The sequence below is a fragment of the Crocuta crocuta genome, unplaced genomic scaffold (assembly GCF_008692635.1).
Source record: "Crocuta crocuta isolate KB4526 unplaced genomic scaffold, BGI_CrCroc_1.0 scaffold545, whole genome shotgun sequence".
NCBI lineage: Eukaryota > Metazoa > Chordata > Mammalia > Carnivora > Hyaenidae > Crocuta > Crocuta crocuta.
Window position 1 is genome coordinate 3,196,572 of NW_027551563.1, and position 12,294 is coordinate 3,208,865.

At 34.7% G+C, this 12,294-nt stretch overlaps 1 long non-coding RNA gene across 1 annotated transcript in view; it reads left to right on the plus strand.

The window, feature by feature from the left end:
• The window catches only part of LOC144219935 (uncharacterized), a 39,006-nt gene extending 28,695 nt beyond the window's left edge, over positions 1 to 10,311 (plus strand). Inside the window, exons 3-4 of the long non-coding RNA XR_013331544.1 lie at positions 8,822 to 8,867; positions 9,911 to 10,311. This is a non-coding gene — a long non-coding RNA (uncharacterized LOC144219935). The remainder of the gene's footprint in view (positions 1 to 8,821; positions 8,868 to 9,910) is intronic.
• Positions 10,312 to 12,294: the final 1,983 nt, after the last annotated feature.

Below are 12,294 nucleotides of genomic sequence, written 5' to 3' on the forward strand. Positions count from 1 at the left end.
ATCAGAGAATAGTTCATTTCTTTGACTCTTGTAGTGTAATCATAGACCTCAACATTTTAACCAGGACCAGAGATCAGTGTGGCCTTTATTTATTTTTTTTAAATCATGGCTTATTTGTTGTAATCAAGTTGCAGGGTCATTACTTGTGACCAATTAGAATGCTCTCTTTCCAGGACTTACAGGTGAGGATTATTTTCTTTAAAAGAAGTGTTCCTAATTGTTTAGTGTCTGTCTCTTTGTCTGATATGATATTCTTTGTCTGATATGAATTGTGTGATATGAATTGTTTCTTTGTCTGATATGATATTTTTCAGACTGTGTATGTTTAACAAATATTAAATGATAATTCCTATTGACCTAACTGGGTTTGGGGAGCTTTCAAAATTTTCAAGGAAGTGTTTTAAATGCTTTGTGATCTTTTAAGATTTTTAAAATAGAATTATGATGACCTTTCCAAAGCAAGAAGGGAAAAGCTTGCTCCAAACTGAAAGCCAAGCAGTTAAAACTGAAATGATGGGTCTCTTTTGACACTGAGATGAAACTTTTGTTAAATAATTGACACACTGTTAATTCCAACTTGTACTATGTGCTGGGGATAGTATCACAATAAAGCACTAAATGGCCTCCATGGTATACAATGGAGTGAAGAGTCAAATGCTGCATAGAGAGCCAAACTAGAAAACTTAGGTGCTCCCCATATTCATAATATGAATGTTGATGCCAATTATGATGCTTATAAGTGTCTGGTGGCTTCATCACTGCCAAGACCACAGGAAAGTGGTCCTATAAATAGTCCTATACCACTTGTATTTCCTATTCTTGTTGTAAAAATTTACCAAAAATGTAGTGATTGAAGATAGCACAAATTTATTATCTGACAGTTCTGGAAGTCAGAAGTCCAAAATCCAAGTATCAGTGAGCTGTCTTCCTTCTGGTGGCTCTAGGAAAAAATTTGGTTCCTTGTTTTCTCCAGTTTCTAGTGGCCAGCTACATTCCTTGGTTCATGACCCCATCCCTCTATCTTCAAAACCAGCGGTGTAGCATTTTTGAGTCTTTATCTTGGTCTAACATTCATGTTTCATTCTTATAAGGAAGTTTATAATTATGTTGAGCCCATCTGAACAATCCAGAATACTCTTCTAATCTCAAGGCCCTTAATGTAATCACATCTACAGAGGCAAAATTTCTCTCACCATAGAAGGTAATAGTTTCCAGGTTTTAGAGATTATAATGTGAACATCTTTTGGGGTGGGGATTATTTTGCCTATCACATGCTAAAAATAAAGTTTTAAATTCTTTTATTTTTTATTATGTTTTTAAAGTTTATTTATTTTGAGAGACACAGAGACAGTATGAGTAAGTGAGGAGCCGAGAGGAAGAGACAGAGAGAGAGAGAGAGAGAGAGAGAGTGAGAAAGAATCCCAAGCAGGCCCTGCGCTGCCAGCTCAGAGCCTGATGTGGAGCTGGAACCCACAAAGCCATGAGATGATGACCAGAGCTGAAACCAGGAGTCGGATGCTTAACTGACTGAGCCACCTAGGTGCCCTAAATTCTTTTAAAGATAGTTTTATATTATGATGCTATTTTCAAAGTAGAAAAGCAAAAGATTGTTTTAATATCAAAACACTAAAAGTAAGAATTGAGCAAATATGATGACTCACATGGTGGGAAAACTGGATTTTTGACTGTTCTGAGTTTTAATCATGTCAGTGCTGAGTGTTTACTGAAGATTTTGTGATCTACAGTTTCATTACCTAGACAATAAGCTTATAATGCTGACTGAACAGGATACTTTGCAAAGCCTTATGCTATTTTATCTATTCACACCCAGCATGGTAATTTCTTGACTTCTAATTTATTAACTACCTAAACCAGAAGAGCTGAAGTTTCACTTGTTACTTCGGTCAGTACATTGTTTGCTAAGTCATGGGCTGGTCATTAAATGCAACTAAAGATAGTATTTGGAAAGTCTTTAGTGTGGCCCTAAGAAGGATACACAGATGTTCTATCCTGTGCTGTTACCTAGTAGGATAAGACAGATAAGGGAAAAATAATATTGATTTGGCTAATTCCAGTACTTTCTGGAAAGTTTTGGCTTCAAAGCCTTCATCAGAAAGAAGTGCAAAGCTGAATGTTTAATATCAGAGAGTATTAGGTGTATGATCTCATGGGTTGGTGACTGGACATTAATCTAATTAATGTCTTCAGTTAAATAGATTCTGTGGAAAAGTAAAACAAATGAGGGCCAATAGGTATTTTAGTGAGTTAATAAATAGACCATTGTTATATCCAGAAGAAAACGGGTGAAAATTGAATTCTACATGATAAAATATTATGAGTTTTAATGTTAAGACATATTGGCAAATACTTTGTCAAAGATATTTTTACCCCTAATTTTTCCCCTCTTGGTTTTGTTATGTAAATATATGCATTCCAAGTTCTCTGCATTTCATTTGAGTTTATCTGAAGTCCTGATCTAATACTATAATGTTATTGTCACTAGATATGAAGAGTTACTAGACTTAATTTGGAAATATGCACCCTTTGAGTGCCTTCTTTAAATATTCTAGAAAATTATTTTTTAAATTATTTTGGCTGGTTATGATTTGTCAAGATAAAATAGGCTACAATTGGAGAAACTATATATACTGCCATAGTTCTAATTTTAGTAATGCATAAAACCATGTATTTTAGGAGATTTGATTTAGTGCTTCTTGAAAGGGCTAGTATTAAATGATACATTTTGATTTTGTTACCCCATTAGTTAGATAAAATTACTATTTTTTTAACGTTGAATACATTTGTGTAAATGTGCCATCAAATAGCTAATAAGGTATAAAGAAATCATTTAGCCTTTCTTCAGAAAGATATCTAAGCTGGTGAACTATAAAATTTTGAGTTCTTATGAGTGTCACTTGGAGTTCCGGGGGATGTCTCTCTTTTGAATTCAGAAATCATAAATTGAATATCTTGATATACTTGAGCAAGCGGGAAATGAGCACTGCTTTTGCAATTGACTCATAGATGTGATCCTAAGCAGGAGGGCAAGGATGAAGAGGGTAAGAATGAATAATAAATGTATTTGAAAATGAGATTTAACATGTAGAGGGTACCAAAATTTTTCCAGTACTCTAAAGATACAGTTGCTTTTCTTTTACTGGACTTCCTAGAGAATAAAGTATGTGACTGATAGATTATTTCATTCATATTAATTATTATTCTATCTTAAAACAAAAATAAAGTCTTTAGAACTATTTCTTGTTGTAATAATATGCCCAAATGCTTTATATTTTACAAGTCTTGTGTAGAAAACCGTATTTTCCCTAAGATTTTCTTCCACTAATATTTGTAGTTAATATACTTTAAAATTTTTCATAGAAATTTACTTTGTTAACTTGACATTAGGGTTAAGTTATTTCAATTGTAAACAAGTGAAAATGAAATCAGAAATGTGCTTTATGGGGTGGGAAATTTCCTCACAACTTCAGCTTCTTTTTTTCCTTTCATTTTTTTTCTTTAAGAATTCTTAAGAATTCCAGCCTCCCTACTGTTGCTTCTTATATAGATTCGTGTTGAATATGTATTTCCCAGCATCTAGAGATGCTGATTCAGTGTAGTTGGTGACAGGTGTCTCAATGACAAAGGCAGGAGGCCTTTAAAAATCTTCAGTTTGGGAGTGTCAGGATGGGTATGACATAGGCCCATGCTGACAATCTAAAATGAAGGCTCTTGGCATAATTGCTTTTCATTCAAAAGTTAAGAAATGCAGCTGCGTCCTCTTCACCTCCAATTCTTGCAATCTCTATGCATGGAATGGAGAACTGCCTCCTTCATTTCTGAGTTTCTGTTCCCTACTTCTTTAAAGTAATGAAAGATCAATGAACTTAGTGCTATTCTGGTTCTTACTAAACTTAGCCTGGCCAAAATAATCCATTTAGCTGGAAAATAATCTAATATAAAGAGAAAGACTCTGTGTTCTTATTTATAAAAGAGCAAATATCTCTTTTCCTTTCGGTGACAGGGGCACACAGGCAGGCAGCACAACCTCGGGCAAAATAGAAAAAGAAAGGAGAAAGCAATGCCTCTCTCCAGATATGACTCACAATATTTATTCAGATGACAGGAGGAATAAAGTAGCTGAAGTTTTATAGGAATCTATTAACTTTTGTGCATGAATTGTGGGTTAATTGAACTATAAGAATATGCTCATCCATGAATTGGTCTTAGTTGTGTGTGGCTAACTATGTGACTAAACACACATATGTCAATCATTTTTAGAAATAAACCTGACTTAAGAAAAATAATAGTTCTGCCATGGGTTGAAAATCAGGGTATAATCAATGTCATTCTATATTTCTTCACACTGATTAATTATTTCCATATTTTCTGCCTGAACTTAACTATGCATATATACAACTCTTCAAGATTTGGTAAGGGAGCTTTTGTCACGGGGACTTCCTACATAATACTTCGAGTTGTTGAATAAAGGCGCTCCATAAATGAACATCATTATAACCTCAGGGCTTCTAGATAATTTGAATTGGTTTTACAATCTACAGCTGGGGAGTGTAAAAGGAGACACCGATGGCCATAGGAACAGCCTTGACAATTGTCAGCTTACCGTACACCCAGTGCAGTACCTCTGAATTTGATCACTGTGACGAACAAATCATAGGTAAATGGATACCAATTCTGATAATGAAGCAAACTGAAATGGCCCAAGACCTTCTTACTAAATTTAAAGGAAGGCAGCATCAGAACCAAATAGCTATTGCCCAGCTAACATTTTTCTTTTTGATTGCACTATATAGTAGGGTGCAGAGACAGGTAGTTTTAGGAATGTGTTGAAGCTAGCAGCAAGGTTAGCATACAAATTCATAACAAAGCAAAAAATATCCTCATGTGGGAATCTGAAGAATAAAACATGAGATAATTAGAGGTATATAACTATTTAAGTCACCATTATCATCAACTACCTGTGGGTGGGTTCAAATTACTAGCTTCTCCTGCAAGAAAAGCTCTTACCTTTGAGCAGCACATTATGTTTTATGTTATATGAAGCAAAAACTCCAGTGTAATTCCTGAATGTTATTTTCAGGTGGTTTCTTTCTTTTTTTTCTTTCCTTTTTCTATTTTCTTCCTTCCCTTCTTTCTTTCATTCTTTCTTTGCTTTCTCCTCCCTCCCTCCCTCCTTCCCTCCCTCCCTTCCTTCCTTCCTTCCTTCCTTCCTTCCTTCCTTCCTTCCTTCTTTTTCCTCTTCTCTCCTCCCCTCTCCTTTCCTTTCTTTATAAATTCTTTTACTTGTGGTTCATAGATATGATATCTTATGTATTAGGACATGTGATTATGAAAAATCTGCAGATGGGACTATTTATTTAAGTAGTATATACAGATTTTGATTAAGTAAATCCAGAAAAATAATTTTGTTGCTGACCTCTGAGATTGTGACCTAAAAAGATCCTTGAAAAGGCCTTTGAAGATTTAGTTCAAGCTCTCCTCTTGGTGAATATATTATCCTGTTTAAAGATAGTGAAACTCTTGGAGAGCCTAGGTGGCTTGGTTGGTTAAGTGGCCAACTCTTGGTTTTGGCTTACATCACAATCTCATGGCTTTGTGGGTTCAAGTCCTCCATTGGGCTCTGTGCTGACAGTGGGGAGCCTGCTTGAGTTTCCCCCTCTCTCCCTTTCTCTCTCTCTCCCTCTCCAACTTACTCTGTCTCTGTTTCTTTCAAAATAAATAAATAAAGTTTAATTTTAAAAAAGATAGTGAAACTCTTAAGTTGCTTTCATTAAAATGTAATATCATTCCAAATGAACTAAGCCATAGATTGCTTAGTTAATTCAAGGCTTCTGTATGTTTCCAAAGGCAGGTCTATGGGTTTTCCTCTTCCCTATGTTTTTCCCATATTCTTTAAAGTGTTGATCCCTTTGGACTATGACATTTGAGGAATGCTTATGTACCCTGTGTTTTTTCAGTGTACCAGCTGTGGAGTGATTAGTGGATCATTTTAGGACATTACATACTAATTGCTAAAATGATTAAGGCTCTTTCCTCTCCTGTACTCAATCCCTTAACCCATCATTTTCCACTTTTACAATTTAAATGCAGAGTATAGAAATCGTGATTCACTAACATGCTCATTTAGCTGAAGATCAAATTTTGTTTCTGAGATATCTGCATCAATTTTCCCCTATCTCTTGATTCTGAAATGGCAAATCACCACTCTTGGCCAAATGGATGGAAAGATAAGGGGACAGAGAAGGAAAAGAGGGAGAGGGAAGGGAGACTTGCTAATTGTGGGATTGACTTGGGGCTAATCTGTCTGTTTCACCAAGAATTGCACTGAAATCTAAACACATGAAGACATTGCTGGCTTTCTCCTCCATGAAGGATAAACTTCACAGTACCTGAACACTAAGTAACATTCCAGACAAATAAAGACAATTATGTATTTTTTAAAAACTATTTAAAAGTCCATTTTGTTGCAAACAGTCTTTTCGTACAGAACATTCTCAGAATCTGAATATCAGTGTATATGTAACAATCCTTATAATATCATATTCATCTCCAGAGATAAGAAAATGTTACCACATTCTTGAGAGCAAAAAGAAAATTCTGACTGATAAAATGGTTAAATAGGGCTTGATAACAATTTATATCTGACCTTTTAATGCCTTCTGTTCTTAATGATTTTCTGTCATTTCTGTCTAGTCCAGACTTGAAACTCAGTCTCAGAGGTGCTTAGCTTTACGTTGCCACTTAGCTTTCAACTTCCATTTTCAGCACAGAAAGGTAAATCACTAATTGTCACTTTGGCTTCTCAAGGTTTGTCAGGCACCCGAATGGGATTATGACATAGATCTCAAGGGTATTTCATATGACTTTGACTTTCATTTTGATGTAATCACAGAAATATCTTAGGACTTCAGGAACTTAATCATCCCGTTAGCCTTACCTCTTTCTCTTGTTGGGTGTTTGACTCACTACTTTGGTAGTGGAGAGGTGATTAAAAAAATAAAAAGAAATTCAGGGACATCTTCAGTGAGATGTCCCCTTAGCTGACAATCATCTCTTTCTCAATGCCTTCCTTTTCTTTTGTCTTCTTTTTCATTTCTTTTGTAATTTGTTTCAAGGGAGATAGCAGTTCTCTAGTTTGGCTCTCAATGGAACAGTTGCAGAGCTGGAGAAACCACCCTTTGAGAAGTTGGTGCTTTGTCTTTTGCTTCAAGATATTTTTGAGTCTGATTTTTTTTTAACCAGTTGGAACCCGGAGAGTCTTAAAGAAATGGTCTGTGGAGAATTTCTGTCTTGAGAAGATAAAAACCTGTCTTTTATACATTATCCAGACAAATTTGTCTACAAATCTGTGAATATAGATTGGTGTGTGTGTTATGTGTGTGTGTGTGTGTGTGTTAATCCAAACTTCTTCACTTATAGAAAGGCACTGAACTTAAATTGACTTAAACCAGGAAGGGTTTAAGGATGACTGGACTCAAAAACCCCAGCAGTTTGCTAATTATTTCTTGTCCTCACTTCTTCACCCCTCCCACTTTTTTCTCTTCTTGCTTGCCTCTGCATCTATATGTTGTCTTTATTTTCTCCTGCCAAAGATGATCTCTCTTCATATGATGGGAAAGGTGGCTAGTGGCAGGCCCAATCCAGGAAGGAAAATATTTCCCCCCTAGAATTCATAAAATATCTTATGAGAAAGTTTTCCAATTGGGTTTATAAGGATTCCATGACCATTTCTTGGCTCAGTCACTGTGGAAAAGGGACTGGGAGTCTGGACCAAGTGCTCATCTCAGCTAGGATGTGGTATCCCAAACCTGTGACTGACTGTTCCTATATATTGGATGGGAGAAGGACAACTCACAAAAGGAAGATGGATGCCCTGCTACCAGAAGTAGAGGTACAAGAAAGGATGTTAGGAATGCCATATAAACTAAAATATAGATTTATGTAAATTGCTATATATATATATATAATCTAAAATATAGATTTATGTAAATTGCTATATATATATATATATATATATATATATAGCAAACCAAACAATCAGCATAACTACAGGGATTATTTATTTATAAAAATTTTCATATATGCACATATGATATTACCTAGTTTTTTTGCCTGTGCTGTGCTTGGTGATTATATTTTATGGCCTAGATATGGGAAAATTTAACTGATTCTTATTATCATCTTCACTCAAATACAGAAAACACATTTATTTGATTGGATACATCCTGTCTATAGAAAATGGTTCCAGGAGCTACCTTTTACTTTTTTATCCTAACAAGGAATAAGCGTAATTTGACTTTCCATGGTGGTTTTTTTATCTATAATCTCAAGAATTTGCAAACAGATTTTTTTATTTTTTAAAGAAGCATGAAGAGGTTAAACAACTTGTTTACGCTCACCCATACTAAGTTTTACCATGTTTTTAAACAGCTGTTTATAAAAAATTTATATGAGATTTCAAAAATATATATATTTAACTTCATATTATAGATAATGGAAAAGTACCTTAAAATTATTGTCCTGGGCAATGATTGCCCTTGAACTTATTTCTAGACCTCATTTATACATTGTTAACACTTAGATCAATAAACAATTATTGTTCTTTGTGAGATGCTGAGAGTAGATTTGGAGAGTTTTTAGGTAAAAGGCATACTTTACCAGGTCTATCTATCTATCTATCTATCTATCTATCTATCTATCTATCTATCTATCTATCTATCATCTTTATCTGTGAATCCAGAAAGATCTGTATCTATCAATCAAGTCATATAAAATATATTTGGATTTTTTTTTCTTTCTACAGATTTCCACAGGGAGCATAGCTGATATTACTGGCTCAGAGCCTCATGGTGAGTTACAGTTATAATGGGGACAGCAGGCTTCTATAACTCTGTTTAATAGAAAGCAGGGTACCAGCAGAGATTTTCTAACTCTGCATTTAAAATCCCCCCAATAGCTATTATTACTTCTTAAAACCATTTGAGCCTTAGCGCCAAATCAAGTGGAATAGTTTCATTTAAATAATTTAAGGGGCTGACTGATGTTCTCATATTGGCCATAATAAATAATATTATTAATTTCGAGAGAGAGAGAAAGATCAGAATATTGTGGTTTTGGTTTTCTTTCAACTGAAAAGTATTTTGAAAAGGATTAAAGGAACAGATTTTCCTCCTTGGAGTTTGACTCCCTGTGTATCCCACCTCTGGTCCTTTCATAGAAACCCCACCCATTGTGTTTAGCCCCATTTACCTGCCCCTGCAGGGTGGCATCCTGTGGAGGGAAGTTTTAGTCTTCTGTGAAACAAGCTTATTGATCAGCAGGGTTGGCTCACTCAAGTGTAAGGACATTCTGATTCTTTCCCTTGGGTTTTCCTTTCCGTCCTAAGAAAACACTTATGAAGAATTTTTTCACCTCTCTCATTGTGTTTCCAATCAATCTTTCATTTGATATGATATGAAAAAAAAAGGAAAAAAACACATCTTAAGACTTATCTCCAAGCAAAAAACTGTCTACCTACAGTAGCTACTCTCCTTTGTTTATGTTATCTATATTTTCTCTGTGCATCATCAGGTAGTCATCCTAACTCTATTTTTAAGAGTGAAATATTGAGATTTTTTTATCTTTTCTGTGCTGCCAATAAATATTCAAATGCCACTATGTTTCTCAATATTCTGATCATAAAAATTCTTTGAAAGTACACATTTCTAATTTTCTCCTTGAAATTTGGATTTAGGATGTCTAGGGTGGGGCTTGGAATCAATGATTTTAGTATTTCCAGATGATTTAAGTTTTGGAAATACTGAATTCTAAATTTAACAATTTAAAGGCAGTTACATCACTTGGTGTTCAAAAATGAATATCAACACTAGTTATTTCATTTTCTTATTTCTAGTGTTTTGGGCTTCACATTTCATGAAACTACTGCTGTCATTTCCATTGAATCCTTTCATATTAGAACTGAAGTTGCCTCTGCTCAGCTCTAGTCTTCTTTGAGGTAAAATTTGAGGGTCTTTGGTCACTTGTGATGGACTAGAGAAGAGGAGAAAGACCTAAAAGGAAAATTCCTATGATATGGCCTATCTAGCACTACAGATGAGGACCAACCAGGAAGTAACACGCTTTGATAAATGTATAATGAAAAAATTTACTCGCAGAGGAAACAAGGATGGAGGTGGCTGGGAGCCAAGAACATCTGTGTTCCTGGTATCCCAAATGTGTGGAAGCAGCAGATGTAACTGAATATATAATAGAAACCCTGGCACAATTCCTAATAAAGTGGAAAAGACCTCTGGATATTAGAGAAAGCTTTCCAAAACTTCCCAAAATGAAAACTACTGGGGAACTCCTAAGTAATATTATTAACTATCTTTAGGAGAGATATTATTTATATAGCTCAAGACACTGAAGATGGCTTATTTACATAAGAGAAAGGAAAGTTACCCACTGAATGCAACTGATAACACAACTCGGGAAATATATTGTGCATAAATATAATAATGCATTTATGTTTAGCATACATAAGAGAGGTAAAGTATAAGATACTTCACATATCATCTTTTCTTTAATAGTTCTTCATGCTTTTTATAGGCTCAGCTAATACTCCTAAGAATGACTGGACTATGTAGGAATGAAGTATTGAGAAAATAGAATAAAATATAACGTGCAGACTAGGAAAAGACAGATGATAGCAGCTGCTGTTTTGCTTAGGGCATTATATCAAGAAAACTTATTTATTTTTTTATTTTTAATTAAACATTTTAAAAATGTTTACTTATTTTTGAAAGAGAGAGGTATAGAGCATGAGTAGGGGAGGGATAGAGAGAGACAGAGACACAGAATCTGAAACAGATTTCAGGCTCTGAGCTGTCAGGACAAAGCCTGACATGGGGCTTGAACTCATGAACTGTGAGATCATGACCTGAGCTAAATTTGGTCCCTGAGCCACCCAGGTATCCCGAGAAAATTTATTTTAAAGCTCTTATTAAGAGTATCTGGGTAGGCCACAGTAGTTGGCACACTTTTAATATTATATATGTGGTTAGAGTGAACACGCAACACTTTTTTCTTTACTATCTTCTAGCTAGGATTGGCTGTGTGGCACAATTCTGATTATGAGATATAAATGGAATTATGTTGGGTCAGTTTTTGTTTTCTTGATAAAAATAGATAGACCTGGCTGGAAGATCCCTTGATCCTTCCTTCTTCCTGCTTACAATGTGGACATAATTCTAGAAATATAGCAGCCATACTGTGATTATGAGGTAACAACCATAAGGATGAAAGTGGGTCATTTAAACATGACAAAGTGGAAGGACCTATATCAATACCCCAGTGGCCACTGTGCCGACACCAGACTGCTATCTCTAGATTTTTGGTTATGTGAGGCAAAAAACAATTTTTTATACTGTATTTGGTCAGAATTTCTTATATTTGCTGCTCAACTCATTCCTAATAAATGTAGTAGTTACAAATTATTAGGAACACCAACACTGTATAAAAGTAAGTTTTCAGTATACTTAGACTCACTTTTATACATAATTTCCTGAGGCACTACAGTCAGTGCTATCTGTCTTCAATGAACAATTATTTAGGTCTCAAGTATCCTCATCTGTTCTATCCACTATATTATTTTATTAAGAGTTACTAAAATATGTTATAAAATATGTTATATTTAATTATATATATATTACACATATATATATAATTGAAAATGTGATCTCAATTCAAAACACCCTTCATGTGCATTATAGGACACGAAAACATTGTCAAAAATGGAAGTGTTAATTGCGGAGTTTTAAACACAAGCTAGAAATGGGAGAATTCTGGCAGTGACTAGAGGGTGAAAAGGAAAAAGTCTTAAATAAGTCCTATCACATACAAATTTCTGTTCTTAAGAATAAAGCTGAATAAAAATTCTTACCTGGTTTAGATGGATCAGCTATATTAAATGGTTATTTTATGTGCCTTCCTTTGTCATCATTCCTAAATTTTTTTTCTTGCCATGATATTGGGGCCCTCATCAAATTTGTTTAAAATGATTATTATACTATAATATTTCCTTCTTTCACATGCTTAGAGAAGTCACCAAATTTCCTAAATATAACTAGATTCAAATTAGTGGTTGAACTTAGAACAAGTCTGATGGAGTAAAAGAAGAAAGGAAGGTTGAGTGGAAATTCTGTAGACTGCCATGCCATTGAAGAAGAGCTCTGCCAAGCTATTGGGGACTTTTCAAACAAAGTTGGCAGTCAGAAAAGTCTCTCAGGTAAGAGGTGT